This window comes from Podarcis raffonei, chromosome 9 (genome assembly GCF_027172205.1).
Source record: "Podarcis raffonei isolate rPodRaf1 chromosome 9, rPodRaf1.pri, whole genome shotgun sequence".
Classification (NCBI taxonomy): domain Eukaryota; kingdom Metazoa; phylum Chordata; class Lepidosauria; order Squamata; family Lacertidae; genus Podarcis; species Podarcis raffonei.
This window is the reverse complement of record NC_070610.1, coordinates 32,892,490-32,917,452: the sequence shown is the minus strand read 5'-3', so window position 1 is coordinate 32,917,452 and position 24,963 is coordinate 32,892,490.

Genomic DNA, 24,963 nt, shown 5'->3' with positions numbered 1-24,963 from the left:
TCCCTGGTGAGAAGTTTGGCAACACAGCCAATTAGCAGCACGTCTGAATGGGATTGCTTTGAGGCTCTGTGTACTTGCCTTTTAGAGAACCAGGTTAATAGCTCCAAGCCCTTTCTGGGTCAGCAGTGCTTCCACCATTGGCTCACTGCAGCTATATCTTGATATGATAATGTCTTTTATAAATTACCTATGGTATGGATGAATCAACTGTTATGCATAAAACAGATCTGCAGAATGAAGAGAAGGGGAGCCAGAGAATGCTCTCTTGGGGCTGTTTCACTTGAGTTACTTTTTCCAATGCGTATATTAATTTTATAAAAAGAAAATATATTGCAACGCATGAGCAGCAGAACAGCTATTTTCCTCTAGGTACACCCATGGGGTTGCTTCTGTGGTATGGGCTTCCTGATGTGAGTCCTCAGTATCAAGATACTGATTCCACCTCTTGCATATTATGATTTACATGCCTTCCTTGACACTTAATAGTAATACTTGTGCTGGAAAAAAGGGAATGTATGAAGGAATCGTCAGCTATAGTTAGATTGGGCTGTATATGAAAGTACAGTTCCCTTCTGAGAAATTGCATTAGTCTTACCTCATTTGGCATTCCTCCAGCAATTCACAGATGTCATTCACTTCAAATTTCACTTTAGATGAAATCCAGTGACAACTTAGAAGGGCCAGAAATGCCTTCTGAGAAATTTTGCTTATGTTATCGACTGTCTTTGGGCTTCCCTCAACATTCTTCACATGCCTTATCCCAGAAGAACCTCCAAATTACCTGATGATTTCACTATGGATGAATTGCCATGATTTGGTTACATTTGTTGTTTATTTATTACACATTGCCTTAAACGTATCAAATGCATAATTTAAAAGACTATAGAAACCAAAAGCCAAACAAAATCTCAGCACATAAACACAATCAAAATCCATAATCAACACATATTTCTACAATTCTAACAACGTCTCTGAAAAATACCTTAGTAATACTGTCAAAACAGAAAAGTGATGGAACCAGAGGGCTTCCCTAGTGAGGGCATTCCACAAGATAGGAGCCACAACTAAGAAGGCCCTGACTGTAGTGCTCACCCATCAAATCTTCAGACTGTGAGGGGTTGGGAACAGGACAACACCACAACATCAGATGTTGATCTGAATCAATTTGAGGACCTATATGGGAGGAAACTGTCCTTAAGCTATCCTGTGGACTATGGCTTCCACTAGTTCCAGCCAGCATAGCCAGTGGTCATAGTTGATGGTAGTTGCAGTCTACAAGGTTTGGACGGCACCATATTGGCTACCCATGTATTAGGTAGTAATGTTATTTGTTAAGGTTACATGATCCTGACTGGTTACTTTTAATACTTTGTTTGTTAAAAAAAAAAGAAGAAGTAGAGATTATAATGACTTCTCCACTAAATGAAATTCAGAATGAAGAATTACTGGAGAAAGCCAGCTCAGTACCATTTCCAAGCAAAATAGGGAGCAGTCTGGAAAGACAAGTACAGGTATGCAATAAACACTACTGGAGTCTTTTGGTTAAAATCCAAACTCAACTATTTTCACTCTCAGCAGATTTTTTTTTTAAATTAATCTTACAAATTCTGTGCATAATGTTTGCTTCATACTGATTATTGTTAGATGAAATGAAAAACGGTGATTCTGCAGAAATCCCTTGGCTTCATTTGCATTTAAAGTTCTTACAAATGCATTTTAATTAACATTGTGTTCCACATCACTTCTTACTGACAAAGTGGTTTTTGTCCTTGGTTTTATGAATGCTATACATATAGGCTGTAGATTTCAACTAAAATGAAATTCAAGTAAAGGTACTATTTTATCAGCAATAGACAACAAGGGAAAATAAGAGGAAGGGTGAACTTTAGTTTCTGGCATTAAGCAAGGATAATAACACAGTAGGCAGTCACAAGAACAATGACTAATGAATACCATGGCACAATTAAAAAACAACAACAACCCTATAAAAGTGGAGGTTCGAACATTTGTGCTTCTGCAGCATAAATATTGGATTTGGCTGAGAAAGCTTACACCATATCACAATTCAAAAGTATGTATCATAGAAGAGCAGCTTGCTGGATCAGGCCAAGGGCATCCTGTTCTAGTGGCCAACCAGATGCTTGTAGGAAGCCCTCAAGCATGATTTGAGCACAATAACACTCCCTTCTTGCTGTTTCTAGAAGCTGCTATTCAGAAGCGTTGCTGCCTTCAGCATAGTCATCATGGCCAGTTCCCATTGATAGCCCTATAATTGTATCCCACCCTTCCTACCGAGACCTTAAACAGGGCTGCATCATTTTGTTTTCATAAGAACATAAGAGGTGGATTAGCTGAGGGAGCAATGGTTATTCCACTGTCATCTGATGAGCTTCACATCTAAACTAGGCATGTGAAAATATGTTAGTGGCCTTTCACAAAATCATCTGTGGGCCATAGAAGTCAACTCCTAGGGGCTGTGGGGGCTTAGGCCCCCACAATAAAATATTTGAGGGGGCTGGGCCCCCACAGAGTTTATGAGCATTACCATTCAAATGGTGTGTGAACTGCCCCATGTGATTGATCATGCAAGACGGGGCTTACCTGGGCCCCCAAAATATTTTATTCAAGTTGGCACCCCTGCTGTGGGTCATAACTATGTCTCTTAACATTAAGTCCCACTGAATCCCATTGGGTTTACTCCCAGGTAAGTGGGGTTAGGATTACAACCTCCATATCTTGATTTTATGGTTTAGTGTGAACGTAATCCTGCCTCATTTCCCTCACCCAGGAAATACAGTTTGTTGTTGTTTAGTCGTTTATATTTGACTTACATCTGTATAGACATACTTAGGATTCTAGCCTTTGTGCCCATAGGCTGCCTCTGGCAACAAACAATTCTCCCCCACAAATACTTCAGAAAGAAGAAAAGCAGTGGGGTTCCTTCTTACTAGGACAGCAGCAATTATACATCAATGAATATGCAAATAACATAAATGGCAAAGCAATTTACATATCTATTTGCATAACATGCTGCATGTTTAAAAGAAAAACCCTTTTTGTTGTAGAGATCTAAGGTGAAAAAACATTCATAGAAAGAATCTATGCCTTGATGGGGATTAAATGGGAAGACGGAAGTAAATCCGACTGAGAGGTTCCTCCTACATCCCCGCTCTTCTCCCTGGTCCTAGTGCAACATTTATTTGAAGGCCAACTTGCAACAGCCCTTACACTCATGGCAGAGAGATGCTATTGTTCCCCATTTGACATACAGTGGTACCTCGGGTTACAGACGCTTCAGGTTACAGACTCTGCTAATCCAGAAATAGCACCTTGGCTTAAGAACTTTGCTTCAGGATGAGAACAGAAATTGTGCTCTGGCGGCGCAGCAGCAGTGGGAGGCCCTATTAGCTAAAGTGGTACCTCAGGTTAAGAACAGTTTCAGGTTAAGAATGGACCTCCAGAATGAATTAAGTTCTTAACCCGAGGTACCACTGTATTAGCAGGGAGTTGCAGCACCGAGAGATGCCATTTCAAGCTTCCATGGGCCAGTGAACAACAGTTTGTGATGCTGCAACTAAAGTGAAGTAGAAAACAATAAAAATAATGGGTCAAAATTCTTCCATGGACTTAAAGGTTCAAGTGGTCCTTCACACTGAGAATGAAACCCCTGTACCCAAGTCAACAAATTGCTGCTTCAGTGCTGATTGAGCCTTAGTCTGATTTCTTATCAGACTTTCATTTATCCAATCTGAGTGCTTCACTTAGTGGCTGAAAACTTTTCTGTTGGTTAAGGAGTTCAGTGTTTTAGAAGCCCTGAAGTTCTTCTAACAGTAGCACACAGAGAACTGACTACAAGGAAGGACCCTGCTAGATATTTTATTGAAAATGGAGATTCATATGTCCCATCTATGCACCTGCAAGAACATCTAAATTGATTCCAAGAGGAAAGCAGAGAATTCAAGGCAATTTTAGACTTGTACCTTACAAAACTTCCTTTGCCCACTTACACATTCAAGTAGTTTAACTTGTACTGACTGCAGATAAATCCTTTTGCAAACAATTGCTTCTAATAGCAAAGGATAAAAGTCTTCAAATCCTGATAGAGATATGCTAACAAACATGGCTTGAGTCCTGGTGTGCATTATTTATAACTTAGGCAAAGTATGAGTCTGTCTTCTTCTCTGACCACAGAATAGTAACGTTGAAAAGGCTCTTGTGGGGCATATGGGATCCTCCTAAATTGAGGGTCCTGGTTGTGCTCAGGACCCTTAAGCCACCCCCACAGGATGTGTTGTTGCTAGGCCTGTGCAATACAGGAAATCCCCAACAAATGACTGTCTACCTTCTGCTTTGAAGACTTCCAGTAAGGGAAAGACCATTGGCTCCTGGGGGGAAAATAAACATGTGTGTCCCACCCCATATGTTCTGTTCTTTGTTATAAAATGGCTGCTTTCCCCCTTAAAAAGAAAAAGAAAAATGTTGTTCTGACCAGATAAGTTAAAAATGCACAGGAGGATACCCTTCTCTTAATGTCAAGAAGTGTCTCCTAATGTTCAACCATAAGCTACCCTCTTATAACTTAAGCACAATACAGTGGTACCTCAGGTTAAGAACTTAATTCATTCTGGAGGTCTGTTCTTAACCTGAAACTGTTCTTAACCTGAAGCACTTTAGCTAATGGGGCCTCCTGCTGCCGCTGCGCCGCCGCTGCACGATTTCTGTTCTCATCCTGAAGCAAAGTTCTTAACCCAAGGTAATATTTCTGGGTTAGCGGAGTCTGTAATCTGAAGCGTATGTAACCTGAAGCGTATGTAACCCGAGGTACCACTGTAGCTCTATTATTCTATTACATTCAGAAGGATTCCTCCTGGGCAGTGCCAGCAAACATCCTTGTGAATTGAGCTTCTAAAATGTATGGTGATTTAGAGGAGAAACAGTGTTGCTTCAAGAAGACTGAAAGTTATTTGGGTCAGGGTTGGGGAGTTTTATATTATGGTGTCTGGAGAAATATTTGCCACTCATCCACTCATCTTAATTAACGCAAGCATGCTAATGAGAAAAACTAGGTGACTTAATCACTGTGTAGCCAAGCAAGTATCACACCACAGGAAAAAAAATATGTTTGCAAACTGTGTTTTTGTTTGCTCTTTTGATGAGCCTCAGCTTTTGTTTTTTGATGAGTCCTCAGATTCCAATAAATGCTTGCACAAGCTTCTGTTTCCATGTCATATTACTCTGTCAGTGGTTAACATCTTTTCTCTCTCTTTTGGGGCCTAATCCTACTCTTTTTTGTTTCTTGTATTTACCGTGGACAAATTGTATAATTGAATTAATAGGATAAAATAGCAAAATACGGGCAGCGAGATGTCTGCTTATTTAAACTCAGGCTTCTGCTTGTGCAGAACAGGTATAGCCTGTGGGGAAAATTTTAGTAACCTCCACCGGTTACTAAAATTAATATCATGGAATATATCATGTTTATATCATGGAAATTTGCCTCATAAATATCTACTTCCTCGACAGAGCTTGAAAAATAAAGTGTTGCAGTCTATTAAACTTATCCAGAGCAGTCCCACTGAAACTAGTGAACTAGACTATTCATGTCAATGGGTCTATTCTGAGTGAAATTTAGTTGAATATCACCCAAAAATTTCTGAGTAAATTTGGCTCAGCTAATATTTTGACACATACAACATCCATTAGTGGAACAGTATAATCTGAGCTTTTCAAGGTGGAGGTAAGCATTTTCCCCTATCATGTGAAAGTTTAATTTGTCAGTCTACAATTGCTAATTAAATAAAAGCATATAATCATTCTCAGAAACCGAAGCTGAAAATTAGGTTAAGTAAACATAAATTAGTTCATTTGTAAATTCTTCATTTATGCCACCTCTGTATCAGGAAATGGGATGACAACACACAGTTGAAGAGCTGATTATATTAATACTTGGAATACATTTATAAAACTATTTATTCTTTTTGAAGTAAACTTATTCAAATAATAGCTTAATCAATCATTTCAGAGGGAGGAATTTTTGAAAAACGGCATTTGAGTATAGCCTAACATTTTATAGCGTGCAAACACCATACACACAGAACTGAGGGGCTTCTCATATATCTAAAGCTTTAAAATGTGGTGTTTATCAGAAATAGATATCCTTTCAAGGGGACATTACAATGCAATCCGGCTCGGTATGATCAATGGAGTTAGTTATTCCTCTTCTAGCTATTCACTTAGTCTAATCTGTGTGTAAGAAAGTACATTCATTCTAATTGATATATTACCTGAGTTGCATGGTTGCAACTGGGAACTTGAGTGTCATAGATGACTGTGCAGCTAGCCACTAGTATAATGTAGTGCCCTCACAGTTCAGGACTATTCTAATCATTGAAAGGAAAGAGATCTTTCAGTTAAAAAACTTGGGTGCATCTTGTGCAGATCCCAAGGCCTCCAGAACGAATTAAGTTCTTAACCAGAGGTACCACTGTATTCTTTTTCAAAACAGAAAACCCCCTTATTCCCTGACTGCAGCCCCTAAAGCTACATGCTGCAGTTGTCACATCCAGCAAGCAGTTGACGGTGCGCAGTGGGTGCAGGCTGATGACATCATCAGAACCTGCCAGGTCCTGTTAAGATTCTTCCAGCATGACAGTTGTACCGTTCACCTCTGGCCCATCCCTGCCTCAGCCACTAAGAAGCATCATCCAGTAATGACAAGACTCCCTTCACCCCTCCTCAGCTGCCACAGCTCCAGAGTAGCAGCTTCAATCCCTCTGCATCTTTTACTGGCAGTGGGAAACCTCAGCTCAGACAGCAACTAATACAAGAAAATATTATATTGTGTGGTACTTTGAAGTCACTTATTTGTGGGAAGCAAGCCTCAGTGACAAGGATTCATTGTGGCACCGTCACACTCAATCAATAAACAATAAGGGTTGAGCAACCAGGCAATCTAAAAGCAAGGTGTGATCAAAGTCAAAAGCCCAGTGTAAACTTTCATGGACCTCTGAGAACTCTGAGACCCAAAGGTCTCAGCTGTAGCAGAATTTGAACAAGTTTTTACTCTCTTTTCCTGTTTAATCCAGCTATGAATTCTGCATTCCAACACCGTCATGTATATACCAACACAACCTTGTATGTGGAAAACCACAACCCTACCACATTTTCTCACTTGACAAACACATGGCCCACAAAGCCAAAACAAGCTGGAAAAACTTTTAAACTTATGAAATCCCATCATGCACAATGACAACATTCACAGAACAAAACAGACAATAGCGGTGCTTCTTTCTTTCTTCTTCTGCTCCTGTAACCCACCTTGCTGAGGCTTCACCAAACACTGATAAAGCCAGACTATTCAACCTGTCAACTTTCATCAGGAGGGAGGCGCACATCAGTAGCCCACCTGAAAAGAAATGCTTGCTTGTGATTTGTTCACTTTCACACAAGGATTGAGCTATGTGCCTTTTTTCTTTCAGTGTGTGCTTTTCTTCTCCTTCTGCCATTCAGCTCCAAATAAAAATAATGAAAAAGAGGGAAATAGAAATGTTTATTTTAAGTCTAAGTGTCGCTACATAGCCCACAGCGCTGCAAATATGAAGCTGAGGAAATGAAGGTGGTGGTGGTGGGAACTAGTGCTTTGCAGTACAGTAATGAAAACTGAGCCACCCAAGTCTGCATTGCTTCTGCTTAATGTGAAACAATGACACACTGGGCTCCCTGTGGGAGAGGAACACCTTCTGATAAGCTTCTGCTTGCATATATCTAAGTGCTAAGGCACTTGCTTATATTGCCATAATTAAGAGTTTGTCAGCATTTCTGCTGCTGATGCCCAGTTTTCAGGCTTTAGAACGCGGCTGTAAAAATGATTCAGGCTGAACTGTTTGGAAACTGTTCTTAAAGTTTGGTACCCTTGCCCCATCTTTTTGGGGTCATACAGAATGCACATGGCCTGAAAACAGGGGTGTGGAATGCGCTTTCTGAAAGCAAATAAACAGGTGCCTTTTACTTTGCTTGGTTGTCTTTCATACAGGTTTTAACAAATCTGACTCCTGGGGAGGTGGGAAGTAGCAAGCACCTTTGCTAAGTGTTGAAGCCTGATTGTATGCCATGCAGCACAATCCTATACGTGTTTATTCAGAAACAAAACCCATTCAAGGGGACTTCTAGGTAATTTGGAATAGGAATGCATCCCTACAGCAATCCTGGACATGCCTATTCAGAATTAAGTCTCATTATGTTCAGTGGTACCTTCTCCCAGGTAAGTCTGCATAGAATTGCAGCCTTAATATGTTTACTTGTAAATAAACCATGGTCTTAGTCAGTTGTGGATGTGGTGGTTTAGTGGAATGAAAAAAAGGAAGATGAATCCAACAGCGTTTGATCCTTTTGTTGATACAGTTTTTCGTTGTGTCAAGGGATGCTTGAAAGGTACTGCAATATCTGTTTTGTATTGATACTTCTGAGGGTCTGATAAGAAAACTGATTTTTTAAAACACTACTGAATACAAAATTCTTCTCTTGTACTGGAAAACCAAGGGACAGATATAACGGTGTTTTCCTGTAACAACTGCACACTCATCAAGCACACTTCTTCAGGAAATAGATATTTCTTTTAAATCATACTTAAGTACAATACATGCATTCTTCCAGGCTCATATTTCCCATAGCGCAGGATGCAGGGGTGTTTTTTGTGGATCTAATTTTAAAAACATCTTTGGAAAATGTGTGATAATTTCACACTGTTACAGTTTTGACAGAAGACGCCTTTGCAATGCGTACTGCAGGTTTGCCTCCTCACTCTGTCTCCACAGGAATTGCAGAAAAATCTGCTTCCATTTTCCATGGGAATGCCTTCATGTGACAGACTGAAAGAAATACCTCTCTAAGAACAGCTTCACTCAAGAGCTAAGTAAAATCTAGTTATCACTGTTATTGTTCTGGGAAAAAAAGAAAGGAAATTACTCTGGTTGCAGAGGTTAAGGCAATGAGGTGTGATGTAACACATCTTACAAGGACAAAAAATAGTGTGCGCACAGTAAAAGCTTTCACAAGCCAGCTTCCCTTTAGCAAAATAAGTCAACTTCTATAGTCGAGTATATTTTAAAACACCACCTATTCTACTGTTGGCATGGTAAAATGCCACAGGGTGAAATAAGAACATTAATTTTAAAGAATATCCTCCTCATCCCTAATGTTAATTATCAGATTTAGGTTTATATAAGCCCCATGTTCATCACTGAGGATTGGTTGTGCAGTGGCAAATTGTGAAGTGCATGACAGTCACAGCCATATCCCCTTACAGCCATACCTTTTTAAAAGTTTATATAATGTTCTAAGATTATATGTTTATTTTATCATCATACAATCCATGCAGATCTCTGTATGTTGCCTAGATCTGTAGATGTGCATGTATCTGTACATGTGAGGGATGTAGGTTGGTGGCGTTGTGGTCTAAACCACTGAGCCTCTTGGGCTTGCTGATCAGAAAGTCAGTGGTTCAAATCCCCTCAACGGGGTGAGCTCCTGTTGCTCTATCCCAGCTCCTGCCAACCTAGCAGTTCGAAAGCACATCAGTGCAAGTAGATAAATAGGTATCACTGTGTCGGGATGGTAAGCCGTGTTTCCATGCACTCTGGTTTTCGTCACAGTGTTCCGTTGCGCCAGAAGCCGTTTAGTCATGCTGGCCACGTGACCCAGAAAACTGGCCACATGACCTGACAAATGCCAGCTCCCTCAGCCTGAAAGCGAGATGAGCACCGCAGCTCCATAGTCGCCCTTAACTGGATTTAACCATCCAGGGGTCCTTTACCTTTACCTATACCTACATGTACATGGGCAAATGATTTGGAGTGTTGCAACATCTTTCAGAGAGACTTAAGTTGCATTTCCCATGTACATAACAGAATTGCACACCATATGTTTTCTGTGTTCCTAAATGCTTAGCTTTGAAGCACACAGAACAACTCCTCTTCAGTGTTCTTTTTGTGTGCCTTCTTCAGAATGACCCAATGACCCAATTCTTAGTAGATTACTCAGCTCCTTCCATTCTGATTTCTTCCAGTCAGCAGAAAGGGTGAGATGTCTTCTTCTCAGTGGCTAAATAGCTCATTTTTCATGCTGAGTGGGTAGCTCTAGGATGCTGAAGACAGGAACCGTGCTGGGACCCTGCTGCAGAAATAGAAGTGGGTCTTTGACTTCCAGGTGACCCAGGACCACTGCACCTCTCCTGAGGATCATCTAGGCAGGAGGCAGTAACATCCACTAGAAGCTATTAAGCACCAATATTTTTAATTAACAGCTGATATTTGCTAGGCCATCTCACAGGAGTATATGGCTTAGTATAAATGTTAAATAAGTGCAATAATTCATTATATGTTGAACTGCCTTTTGAGAACATATTAAATGTGATGCAGTATTTAATTAACCTAAAGCTTACTCAAATAAATAAACAAATAAATCACTCAAACCACTAGGGGGGATTTGAAATGTAGTGTTTCTTTACCTCTGGAGCAAGCAGGCATTTTATACTATTGTTTTCAATATGACTCTTGTTGGATTCTGAAATATTTACATTTAGAATCCACTGGTTTTGAAAAATATTAACATGCTTTAACAGTAAAACAGGACAAATTAAGCCATCACTTAGAGATCTGTTGGATAAATATCCTTCCTTGTTATCTGGGACCCAGCTTGTTCTCATGAGGTTGTGAATCTGTGTCTGGGCTGTACCAGTTCAGATTGCAGGTTGCAGTTTATCTCACTGAATACTTCTCAGTGTAAAAGGGATTCACAGGACCAAGAAAACTTGCAGGTCAGTGGAAAGCAGAACCCTCCTTTTTGATGCTTATCTTTTTCTTGACATCTACAATTCCCAGAGTTCCTGGGGGAAGAGCGAGTGACTGTTAAACCATGCTGGGTTTAGCTCTGTGAAGGGAATAGAGGTCTCCTAACAACTCTCAGCACCCTTAACAAGCTACCCTTCCCGGGGTTCTTTCAGGGAAGCTACAACTGTTTAAGGGGATGCGGGTGGCACTGTGGTCTAAACCGCAGAGCCTAGGGATTGCCGATCAGAAGGTCGGCGGTTCAAATCCCTGCAACGGGGTGAGCTCCTGTTGCTCAGTCCCAGCTCCTGCCAAACTAGCAGTTCAAAAGCACACCAAGTGTAAGTAGATAAATAGGTACCGCTCCAGCAGGAAGGTAAACGGCGTTTCCGTGCTCTGCTCTGGTTTCACCAGAAGCTGCTTAGTCATGCTGGCCACATGACCTGGAAGCTGTCTGCGGACAAACGCCGGCTCCTCAGCCTGTAGAGTGAGATGAACACCACAACCCCAGAGTCATCCGTGACTGGACATAATGGTCAGAGGTACCTTTACCTTTTACAACTGTTTAAGGTGGCATAATACTGCTTTAACTGTACAGCACAGGTAGGGCCATGTTGTGTGACAAACAAGCACCTAAGATGTTCAGTCAAGATGGAGTCTGCTCAGCCACCAACTCCAGAGCCTGGCATCCCCTCTCTACACTACTATGCCAATTTTGACTGAGTGATAATGGTAATTGGTTCCTAAATAGTAGTTCCTCGGTGCCAAGGTACTTTCCCTTTTATTCCTTTTATTCTCATGTTGCCATATTGGGTTTCACTTTTATACCCAAGAGAGGGTGACTTTCTTTTCTCACTGCAAAGCATAGAAATACTGTGAACAGCCCAGGGGGAAAAGTAATCTCTTTCTGCATGGGTAGCTCACTTTATATCCACACAGCATGGTCTCACCATGCAGCCTGGAAAAACAGCGAACTTCCTCTTCCCTGCAGCTGAGCTGTAATCTCCAATCAACCGAGCAGTGGGGGTGGGTGAGGAAATTGCAGAGGAAAGCTTAAACTTCCCTGCCCTGTGATTTCCACACCCTGCTTAGCTGATTGGAAATTACTGCTCAGCGGATGGGAAACTGATCTCCTACACAACCCTCAGCAGGAAGCATCAATCAGAAGCAGCACCTGAGGGTAGGAAGGGGCAGGGCCAAAGAGGAAGGGTCAGGTGGCCACATTGAAGGGCTTTCACAGGTTGGATCCAGCACACAGGATGCCCGCTCTCCACACCTATTCCAGGCTCTCCTATAGTGTGCTTTCTTTTACAACTCGGGATTTGTTCACTTTTTGTTTGTCCTGCTCTTTCAACGCCAATCCTCTTTTCTGCAGGTTGGCAGCTGAGGAGGCCAGCTAGCTACCTCCTTGAGAGCCAGTGTGGTGCAGTGGTTAAGAGCAGTAGACTCGTAATCTGGGGAACCGTCTCCGCTCCTCCACATGCAGCTGCTGGGTGACCTTGGCTAGTCACACTTCTCTGAAGTCTCTCAGCCTCACTCACCTCACATAGAGTTTGTTGTGGGGGAGGAAGGGAAAGGAGAATGTTAACCGCTTTGAGACTCCTTCGGGTAGTGAGAAAGCGGAATATCAAATCCAAACTCCTCTTCTCGTCTTCTTGTCCCACTTTCCTTATATGCTTTCATTTATGTTGTGGTTGATCACTTGGAGATATGAGGAATGACTCAAAACCTCTCTCTCTCTCTCTCTGTCTCTGTCTCTGTCTCTGTCTCTGTCTCTCTCTCTCTCTCTCTCCATGTGTGTGTGTAGGGAGGAAAGCTACCTAGCTGACTACAGATACCGCTCTCAGTAATGCCATGAAACAGCCAGGTATCTGGGGATTCTTTTTGAGAAGAGGCCTAGAATTTATTGCTGTGTATGATCTGCTGAATTTAGATGTGTACACCATAAATTTCAAGAAAGGGGTGGGAGGGAGATGTATATGGAGAAGTTGGGGAGCAGCAGCATGCCACAGGGCCTTCTCTGTGATGGCCCCCCAGAGTTTGGTACTGCCCACATTTAGATGTGTGGTTTCTGTTGCCAACTCTGCATATTATTATTGTTATTTATTAAATTTCTATACTGCTCTTCTTCCGAGGATCACAGGGTGGTTTACAACATAAAAACACAAGAGACATACCATTTCGTTCATTTTTAACAAATAAAACAATTCTCCCCACAGTTTAAAAGGCCATAGATTATTTAATTAGCCAAAGGCCCAGGGATACATTTCCCCTATTACTCTCCTGACAGAGGTCATCATCCAGGACAACCAAAGCAGTTTTGATGCCAAAACTGGGCCTAAACCCTGATTGAAATGGATCTATAAAATCAGTTTCCTCCAAGAGTGCTTGGATCATATATTTCAAAGGCATGCTATAGTGTATTTTACCCAAGCTTTTGGGAATGTTTGGTTGGTTGTGGACCCTGCTGTTAGTGATTTTACAGTGGTTGTGATAAAGTGATTTATATATTGTATTTTATTGCTTTATTCCAGTGTAACCTACTCTGGGACTTTCTGGTGAATGGCAGGTAATAAATACACCAGATAAATAATTAAAGAAAGTAAATGGGCATTGGAAGAGTTCTGATAGATTTGAAGGAGGAAGGAAAAAGGAAAAATATTCAAAGCTAAAGGGCAGCCACATTGCTAGCACAGTGTATATAGGACAAGTTTCAAGGTCACTTGAGACTGGAGAATTAAATACAATGGAGAAGGAGTACCAATTTATGTACACACTTGGTATGTGTAGGGAAAGAAGGGTGATGTGTTTGGAAGACACCTACTCTCTGCTAGGTAATTGTTTGAATGAAGGGAAATTTGGTGGTCATAGAGAAGTAAATACAGTGGTACCTTGGTTCTCAAACGCCTTGGTATTCAAATGTTTTGGTTCTTAAAAACCGAAAGCCTGGAAGTGTTCCGGTTTTAGAACTTTTTTGGGAGCTGAATGTCCAATGTGGTTGTTGGCTATTGTTTCCAGGGCACCTGCACCAATCAGAAGCTGCGCCTTGGTTTTCGAACATTTTGGAAGTCAAACAGACTTCCTGAACAGATTAAGTTTGGCGCTTTTGTTTTTGAGGCTTTTTTGGTTAATTTGTTTTTGTGACTGTGTGGAACCCAGTTCAGCTACTGATTGATTGTGTGACCCCCATCCAAACAATGACTATCATCAGTGCAGGTAAGAAAAATAAATAAATTTTAATTTTTATCATCTACGATACTCTCTTGTTTATTTTATAGATAGTAAAATTCATGTTAAATTGCTGTTTTAGGAGTTGTTTTTAAAAGTCTGGAACCAATTAATCCACTTTGCATTACTTTCTATGGGAAAGCACGCCTTGGTTTTGGAACTCATTGGTTTTGGAATGAAATTTGGAACGGATTAAGTTTCAGAACCAAGTTACCACTGTATGAAGCAAAGAACGGTGGCAAGAGTAAGGGAAATGTTTGAGAGGTTGTACTCTTACCTCCACCAGCCCTCCCTTAATCCAACTCTCTCCCCCTGCACCTCACCCAAACAGGCCATTCCCTCCTTTAAAACATCCTTCCTGCCTCTTTCTCCCACCTCTGCAGTCGCAGGAGCTTTCAAATATCTGCTGTGGTGTAGTTTGCAGGGCCACCTGTTTGTAGCAAAGCAAACTACTGCATGATGAGAACATTAACTTTTCCATTATATGTATGTAAGAAGTGCTAATTAAGGTGTTTCCTTTCAGTACTTTCCCAGTTCATATAGTAAAAGAAAGCACATTTTAAACAGTAAAAATGATGTAAAAGCTGTGGAAATAATAACTTGTTTGAGTTTTAACACTTAGAGTGAGCATATGTGTGTAGTTAACAAGGCATTAAATCAATTATTAGCATACAAATAGAATGGGAGGCAGTAAATCACAGTGTTGATTAGATGGCTATTATATAATTATGTCATCATTAAAGTAAATATTAATAACCATAACAATTGCTCCATATAAATTGGAAGTACTATTTACATAAAACTTATCATGCAGTAGGTCAGTAATTTTCTTTCTCGGCTCAGTTTCTGATGCTGATTGCATAGATGATCAAGAGAAAATAATAATAATAAACCCAGTCTACCTCTGCGCTAGCCAACTTGTTGTGCGGTATGTGGATGAAGCAATGCAGCTGAAGGCTCTTAAAGTAACAAGAATGCAAATTAAAGTTTCCAGTCCTCATGGTTGAAAAAAATATTTTTAAAAACAGTCTCTGCCTTAAAGGCTCATAATACCAATAAAATAAAACTTACATTTCCAACAAGCTCAGAAGTTATTCTTTATTAAATCTATATACTGCCCTTCACCCTTCACTATATACTATATACTGCCCTTCACCAGATCACAGGGTAGTTCACAACATAAGAATACAAAATGAGAAAAGATGCAGCACACATGTACTGTTACAGTTTTGAGTCTCATAATTTCAGGAAAATTGGCTGTTCTTGAGTGATGCATTATTTTGGTGACCAGGCAAGAGCCATGCCCTCATTACGTGGTGACTGTATGGCAGCAATGTAATGTGTGTGGTTTGTTGTTTGAGCCACAGTCTTTTCAAGTCCTGATTTTGTGAAAGGACCAAACAGCATCGCAGCAGGATGAGGCAGGGCTAAGCTTGGCAGTCATGGCACACTTTGGAAGCTTTTAGGGGGGAAATTGCCATGCTTTTTACTGGTGCTTTCTGAAGAAAGGAGAAATGCAGAAGAACAGGTTGGAAATGATCAGGTTCTGTACTGAGTTTTTGTCACAGTAAAGGCCCGATCACTTAAGCCAAGGCAAGGGAGCCTCTAGCAGTTATATTATGGGATAGGAGTCCTGTGATCCATGACCATTAACCAAGTTGCCTGGAGCTGATGGGGACTAGGGTCCAACAAAACTGTGAGAGTCACAGGTTAGCCACTCCTGGCTTAAGACATGATGGAAAGGATTCTAAACAGCAGAGTTCTTAATTCACTCCCACGTGAGAGAGGATTTATTTATTGACTGTACTTTGGAAAAAGCGATATATTCTTCTATGACAGTTTACAGGAAAAAAGAAATCAGTATCAAAATACAGAAATAAAAGTATAGACTCATGGCAGCAGTTAAAAACCATAGCAGAAGCTAAAAGTGATACATATTTTTAAAAGCATGGCAGAATGAGATATCTTTGCCTGGCACCTAAAACTTGACAACGTGGATGCCAAATACATCTCCTGCTCATTGTTTTCCATCCCCGAACTGGTCTATAAACTCAATCAAATAAAGAAGGCTGTGCTGAGTAAGATATCATGACTTATGCCGTCTTTGCTTCTAGGTTTAGCATAATCTCCATAAGGGGGCTGCAGGTTTTTGGATCTCCATGAAATGGCCTTACCAAACAACCAAATATTAAATAAAGTTTACCGTTTATTACTGCTCTTGCAAACCCACTTCCCAATATCCAAGCGGCTGCACATATGTGGCAGCAATACTGTGCTTATCATGTGTTCAGTGGTGACAGACCAGTATTGTCTGACAATGTGGTCACAGATGCCACATGGCAAGCTGTACAGTGGTACCTCAGGTTAAGTACTTAATTCGTTCCGGAGGTCCGTACTTAACCTGAAACTGTTCTTAACCTGAAGCACCACTTTAGCTAATGGGGCCTCCCGCTGCTGCCGCACCGCTGGAGCACGATTTCTGTTCTCATCCTGAAGCAAAGTTCTTAACCTGAAACACTATTTCTGGGTTAGCGGAGTCTGTGACCTGAAGCGTATGTAACCCGAGGTACCACTGCACTTAGCTAGTGCAAGTTTAGAGGATGTCTGAATCCATCCAGATTCAGAGTGGCCTATTTGATTGATGTATCTACAGCAAGTATGGAAGCAGCAATGTGAGCACGATTACCTAAATGTGAGGGTATTTTGACTGATTTCAGTCCAGGATGTATGATGACGGCCAGTTTCTGGAGATGAAGTGAATTGTGAATGTTCAATAAAGCAGCCATCCACTTGTCCTTTTCCAACATGCAATGAAAACTAAAGTAGCTTATCAAATGCCAACTTAGCAGTCTAACAACTGTGCCATGCATTGTGAGCACATCACAATGAAGCTGCCTATCTCTGTTGAAAAAAGATTCATACTGTAATGATTCTTTCCTTAGTTAACAAAAGTCACTTTCTCAGAATTATGTCTTGCTATGCTTTTATTATTATTTTATTCTATTCTATATAGAAAAAACAAACACGGACACAAATATTTTTATATAAATTTATACATTATAAACCTGTTATTCTTACAGTACATAACCTGTTATGTATTATGACTTCATTTTCTACAAGGGACTAAAAGACTCTTCTCTTTGGCAATCACTTGTAGCTGAGTAAGATTGTCTTTCATAAACACGGTTTTAACAATGAGTCTGTAAGTGACTGTGGAGGCCAATTCTGGATCCACACGTCCTTTCACAGTGGGCACATTGGTTTCCAGGTGGTGCTGCATAGGGGTTATTTTGTACTTGTTGGTACAGCACTTTGGTTTTTTGGATTTCAGTGTCAGCACTATAGATTACTAACATTGTTTCAACATTGTATTGTTAAATCTGTTTTTAATAATATTTCTGTGATTTTATTATTGTCTTCTTTAATTTGCCTGTAAATTGCTTCAAGACTTGCTTAGTGAGAAGTGATGTACAAATCTAATAAACCTAAAGCTAAAAGTTTGTTACATTTCATCTTAGCTGTGAAAAAGCATTACATGGTTTTGTCTTGTAGTTCTGTTCCATGTATGCTATAAAATGAAACCATAATCTTTCAAACCAGTTGTGTTTCTGTCTTTCTTCCCTTTTTCTGACAAATGAAGTTAACTTCAACATCATTGTGATTTATCATACTCCATCTTTTCACTGTTGAAATTTTATATATACGCCATTTGGCAGCTAGCAATTTTCTGCCGGCACATAATAACATTTCCTACCAGGATTACATGCTCTGAACATATGTCTTTTTCCGTATATTCCAGAAGTTACGCGTTATGAAATGAATCCGAGCTATGTTAGTTACCTATTCTCAGAGCAAATGGATTACTGTGTATGAATAACTGAAATGGAGTTTATATTACAGGAAAAGCTCTCTAAATACTAGGTTGTCTAAATTCCATTATCAAGAAGCCTCTGGCAGTCAATTAAAGACCAGCATTATATAACTGTAAAGGATAAAGAATCTAAATTACTAAAGGTCAGTGAACATGGGTAGTATGGAAAGAAAAGTACCACCCTTTAAAAATGTTAGCATGAAAAAGACAGAGGAAAAGAGAAAGTTGGAAATACTAATAAGCACCTGTGGGAGACCACAATAAGTGCATATGACTCTCTTTGAAGCAACTTGGGGCTGAACTAGATATGCCAATGGGAGATCTATGAATATAATCTCCTGCAGTTTCTAAAATGTTAATAGCAGCCACAATTGGGGGGTATGGCTTGAAGCCGTAGATATTGGAGAAGGAGGCATTCAGGTTATTTCCCTCATTCCTTCTAACAGTCTTGAATGGGGAAGGACAAACTTTGGTTTCTCTCTGTTCTTCTTTTGCCCCACTCTTAAGTTCACTTCACCACAACTATACCAGGTTCCATTTTTTAAAAAAATAAAGCCCTCATGAAAATGTGTCAGCATTTTACCTCACATCCCTCCTAATATACATAATTTATATGAAGTTCTGCCTGGACATATGCCTCTTTGCAAGCTATTTCCCCTAATATTATGCATTTTTTTTTGCAGGTTATTTTCTCCAATGCAGGCATTTTAAAGTACATTTCCCCATAACACATGGATTGTGAACATTTGTTTGATTGGAGAACTTCCTAAGAAAATTCGTAGGAGCGCAATTTTCGAAAGCTAGCTGTGTTTCAGTTTGTGTATTGTTTCAGAAAGAGAGAATTGGGCACATTCACAGTACAACAAAAACTGAACCAAATTTCTACTAATCTCTACTCATCATCCAGCAAGAATATTTTAAAAAAATTACAGATACTCCTTTCCACAGATCTCTGTGCTGCATCTAATTTGACCATAGTTATATATTGTTAGACACAACCCCACAATCAAATGTCAGGGGTTATTTTGAGATAATGATGATGTGTTTATCCCTTTATCTTTACCTACATGTGGTAGCTGCTTAAAACATGATTATTTCTTTGTGTGCAGTGACTGCTGCAAGCCTAAGCCTTAACATTTAGTGTGACTTGCTTTGTGAATCCATGCTAGAACTTTGGGAGTTTCTATGCCAGGGTCAGTGGAAATCCCTGATCCCACTTCTGCAAAAAGTCTCCAGGTGTTTAAGAAGATTCCCATGGCAATCTCTAGTTGTTAGCACCTGAGGTAGCAGCGGGCAACATAAAAACAGCCTCTGTGTAAAGAAGATAATATGTACCATAAATAAGCCCTCAGCTTCATCCCATTGCTAAATATGTTGACTAATTCTCAAGTCAACAGATTTCTCACAGGAATTATAAATGCTGCTCACTAGATATCACAAACTCACTATTCTTACCACCATCTCATAAGCAAGCATTGTAGGGCATTGTGCAGCAACACACACAAACACACACACATAAATCACAATTAAAAGTAGTATAAATGTCCAGTGGAATGGCAAGTGGTAGACAGTTTTACAACTTATTTTGGTCTCAGATTCTTTTCACAAAATGTAAATAATCCACACCAAAACAAAGGCTTAGTTATGAAGGATGAGCACACACTGAAGGAGATCTGTATATTTTGCTGCAGGTGAGCTTGGGTTTCCAGATAGTAGGCAGTTTTTAGTGGATTATATTAATTGACAGTATAAGCGGTGCAGGGGTGGAGAATTTTTTTTCATCCCTGGGGCCTTATGGGCAACATTTCACAGGCCACATTCCACTGTTGAGCAGGGCTAGAGGTGTACATGGGAAGAGCAAAATGGATGCCAGTCTTACAACAGACTAAATTCCAGCCATGCAAAAGTCAGAGGTTTCTGCAGACACCCTTTTCTCCATCTAGGCAAGCAAGAGGCATGATCACAATCCAAGCACAAATACAGCCAGGCAAAAGCATTTGAACAGAAATGGTGAGGGGCCTGGCTTGGGACAGTCTCTAGGGCCTAATAGAGAGGCTGGGATGGCTGCATCAGCCCTCCAGGCCTAGAGCACCTAGAACCCAAAGTTCTGGACTGAGGACTGGTTCTTAAAATGGAATGAGCAAATGTAGCTGTAGCATTAGGGACCTTAAATAGAATAAAGTACTTGGATGGCATGAGGTAAAAGTAAGAAGAAGAGGAACTAAACAAGTGATTATTGAGTGAAGATATTTTACATTAAACTACTCCACTGTGATAGCCCTGAAGCCTACTTTATAGCTAAGAACACCCCTTCAAGCATCTAATGTGATGTGTAATGGCCATAAATGCATAAATTGAGGCTTAAGAATAGCTGAAATGTCCTCTTATCTTAAACTTGTTCTATGATGCAAGAGATGTCACCTTGAAGGAGGTGAGGAAACAGCTATTTGCTCTTTTGGATGAAGAAAAGGAGGTGAATCTTTTGCTATAACTGCACGAAGTTGCCTTTCAGTTTAAGTGCAAGGTATTCCTCACTTAAGAGCTTTGGAAAGGAGTGTTAAGATTTCGTGGACAACCTTGATCATTTTTATTTTATCAAGTTTTCAAGTGAGCATTGCCACTCTTAAAGTAATATTTCTTTCTGGTCAAGGTCTGGCAGGTTTATAACTATCACCCAAGCATATTAAATATATAAAATTTTACAAGTTTTACTCAGGTGGAATCTACATACATATAAAAAAAAAGTTCCAAAAATGCTTTTTTATATATAAAAAAGTGTTTTTAAAAATACATTGAATTTTCCATAAGGCTCACCATTGCCATCTAATGTCACATTGTATATTGCTCTTAAAACAAACTTAAAACATTTCATTTGCAGCTGTGTAGCTGAGTCCTCAAATTCTTGTACAATCTTAACCACTCAGTTAAGATTTGCATATCATTTTAACATATCACAAACCATCTACAGTTATACTTAGTGCTTATAATACTTTTTTGTTTGGCACAAAATTTATTCTCAGCTCTCTTTCCAAGGTTTTTACACTTATCTCTGCTTTTATATAAACATGTCTCTTAGAGCTGGGGTCACAGGGTCAGATTTAGTGCTGTTCTGATGTTACTCTTGAACAGCAAGTTCCGATATGTGTGAAGCAGCCTCCCCCAGGCTGGTACCCACCAATTGTTTGGATCAACTCCTTTTCTTTGTCCCTTAGCTATGCTGGCTAGGGCTGATTGGAGCTGTAGTTCAAAACATCTGCAGGGGACTAGGTTGGGAAAAGTGGCTGTAGAGGGCACAAGACCATGCAAGATATCATTGCTCACAACATCCCAGCACTTCCTATCCCCTTAAACTCACCCTCCCTTTGAGCAAGGAGGTCTGAAGGAGAATTCTAAGAGTGTTCTAGGGAAGGTGCCTGGAAACTTGCCTGTGATAAAGTGAGGTTCCTGGTAGCAGGGAGGCTTTTAAATGTGTTCATCCAAAGATGCTTAGCATCCCTCTTCTGACCTTCCTGTTCAAAAAGGGAAGGTCAGGTTGGAGTGGGAACATTGTAGGTGGAGCTTGTTTTTGCTGCTGTGCCCTCTGTAAGAGTTGGGATACCCTGTTCAGCATACCTGCCCTTGGGGAAAAACCAGGACATCCCGGTAGCCTTTTTTGGTGCCGTGCTCTCAAGCTGTGCTCTCACCCTGAAGAAAGTGGTTTTCCAGGGCTGCAATCTCTCACAGAGCCCCAAAACACACATTTTTTGGCACCATGTGAGATCACACCCCCCCAAATGCTTTTTCCAGGTGAAAGCATGGCATGGGTCACATGATGTGCCCAGGAGCATGTCCCAGAAGATGAGCACCCCAGTTTCTGGTAAGAAAAAGTTGGACAGTATGTATGCAGAACTAATGCGTTAACAGGGCTTATGATTTGATGAAAAACACCCCAAGGCCACTTACCACTTTAAACATTCCTGGCTTCCCCCCCAAATTCTGGGAACTGTAGTTTGTTAAGGGTGATGAGAGTTGTTGAGAGACTCCTGTTCCCCTCACAGAACTACAATTCCTAGAGTTCCCTGGGAAGAGGGATTGACTGTCAAAGCAATTTGTAACACAGTGGAGATAACAGGTTTCTCCTAACCACCCTTAACCCCATGCATCCCCTTTGCCCTCTAGCCTACAATGAATAACAGTGCATCCCTATGCTTCTCAGTGGCAATTTCAGAAGTCAGAGCTAGCAATAGGGAACTGTCTCCAGTACTGATTTGGATTTGCTTATCAATACAAACATAGTTGGAGAACTAACAGGAAAAAAATAAATCTTAAGAGTAATAAATTTGCTCCTAATTGCCAGCTCCCTTCCACCCCGATGTTCTATGTGTTAAAGACTATTCCATAATCTTCTGTGTCAAGCTGGTTCCAGATTCAGAGTGGAAAAGCCATATTGCAGGCATATTCTATCATATGCACCCCTTTCCCCATGGCCACCATAGCTCCTACCTGGGGCAATACATTTTCATTTGCTTATCTCATGCATGCATACATAAGAGCTGCATATAAAAGACTTCAGCAGAATGACCATGCAAGTATAAAAGTCTTGTACTATGCATGTTAGCAGCTAAGTAGATTAGCTCAGAATATAACTGTATCCAGCCATGAAGAAGTACAATTTCAGTAAGATGATTTTTAAAATGCCAAAGTGTTTGTTTTTAAATGTTGTCATGTGCAGTAAAAATGTAATAATAATTGAATTGATTATTCACCCTCAAAAGGAAACTGTACTCTGTGAGGGATGGGGAGGTTGAACCAGTCTGTCATTCCTTCTCTTCGCAGTAGAGCAATTATTTTAAACCTGTTAGCAAGGAGATCAGAGACAAGTTTAAAATAAAACATATTTCACTTTAAACTAGTTTTCAGAAATGAAATCTGAAGGACTGTAACTTATGAAGCATATTCTGCTCTGATAAGAGTTCCAGTTACCCGAGGATTAACTTGGAAAGATCTATACGTAACAAGCAATTTGCTCAAGGTGAAGTTTTCTTGCTCAGATGCCATAGGAGGGTAGCTTATTTCCTAAAGGCTCACATTAGCTCCTTGCAACAGTCTAATGAGCTAATGACCTTGCCATAAGCTTCCTCCTGGAAAACCGACATTTACATTTGTAAGGTTAAATAAAACGTGCAATGAGGGAAAAGCAAAAAAGAAATGGAGATTATGATTCAAAGAAGTGTGTTATGGATTTTCTCATCCTTACTGACAGTCTTAACCCATGTGTAATGATGATGTCAAGACCAATATCTGTTAATTTGATCTTCCTTTACATTAATCTTGACAATGGAGAATGAACCAAACAAAATTAAAATAACAGTTGTGCATACTTGAGGGCTGCAGATCAGAAACCTGACTACACTGGGTTATGTTATCACACTCCATTGTTGAATATTTCAGCCTTCAGGGTTTCTCACTGTGTTATAAAGTGTCTGAAACAGATTGCAAGCAATAACACAATACCAAATTGCAAAGGCACCTTTGGGTTCAATTGCGAACATTTCTTTCTTTTGACTACTATGACCTTTTCTGGTCTTGTTTTGATATAAAAAACATTACCTTCAGGTCTTTTTTTTAAAAATGGCATGCCTCCAGCTAGGATCAGAGCCAGAAACACATGGCCTGTGGACTTAATTTCTGTAGCTCACCATGTGTTCTCAAAAGGTTTCTGTGGGCTGACCACACCATGATAGGTTGGGCTTTCCACTACATGAGTCACCAGCTGATTTGCCCTCTTGTAGTATTTATTGACTCATGTTCATGTGAAAATTTCCATTTCCTCCTTCTTTTGCTTGTTTCTCCAAAGACCTCTCCAGAAGATACAGCATTGCTAGGGTGGCCTGGCAACCAAATGGCCAGAGCGGTTTCAAAATGGTCTAAACCAGGAACAGGGAAACAAAAACATATATGCATAATCATAGAACAACAACAAAAAAACCCCACTCTTGCTTTTTAGCCAGACTTAGAAGTTACCTTGTCTCTTTGTAAGTTTTAACTTCCATCTGATTTTTTTTAAAAGTATCCATTGCATTATTTACCTATAGATCTAGTTCTTCTGAGCCCATGTGCTAACTATAATTTGAATTTATGTGAGGAAAGTGAGATAGAAAATAAAGAAATGAGTAAGGCCCATCTAGGGTGGTGGCAGTAGTGAAAGCAGTTTTCTTTTAATCTCATAATCAGTGAACCATCCTGAGATCTTCAGATGAAGGGTGGTATGTAAATTTAACAAACAAACAACAACAACAATAATAGACTGATGTGGGACCATGATGTGCAATGCAATCCTATACAGTAGTACCTCAGGTTAAGTACTTAATTCATTCCGGAGATCCGTTCTTAACCTGAAACTGTTCTTAACCTGGAACACCACTTTAGCTAATGGGGCCTCCTGCTGCCACCGCATCGCCGAAACACGATTTCTGTTCTCATCCTGAAGCAAAGTTCTTAACCCGAGGTACTATTTCTGGGTTAGCAGAGTCTGGAACCTGAAGCTTATGTAACCTGAAACGTATGTAACGCGAGGTACCACTATACATGTCTGCTTAGAAATTAGTTCAATGGAACTTGCTCCAAGATACCGTATTTTTCACTCCATAAGACACACTTTTTTCCTCCTAAAAGGGGGAAATGTCTGTGTGTCTTATGGAGCGAATGTGTGGTCCCTGGAGCCCAGGGGCAAAAAGCAGGTCATGATTTATTATTATTTTTTAGAAAGAGGGAAGTGGGTGTTGAAACAAAGCCACTGAGCAGCTGATCGGCAAGGGATCGGTAGGGAGATAAGGGACACTAGAGATAAAGGAGACTGCCTGGGAGGGGGGAGGTTAAAGCACATGGATCCTCAGGATTTTTGCATTGGGTCACCCCAAATTCTCCATTAGATCACATAGCATGTCCATGGCTACAGCCTGCACCAAAAAAACCACGCATCCACTGTTTCGTGGGGCTGCAATGGTGCAAAAACGTGGTTACAAAGCACGGATCCACATGGATCCTCAAGATGTTTGCATT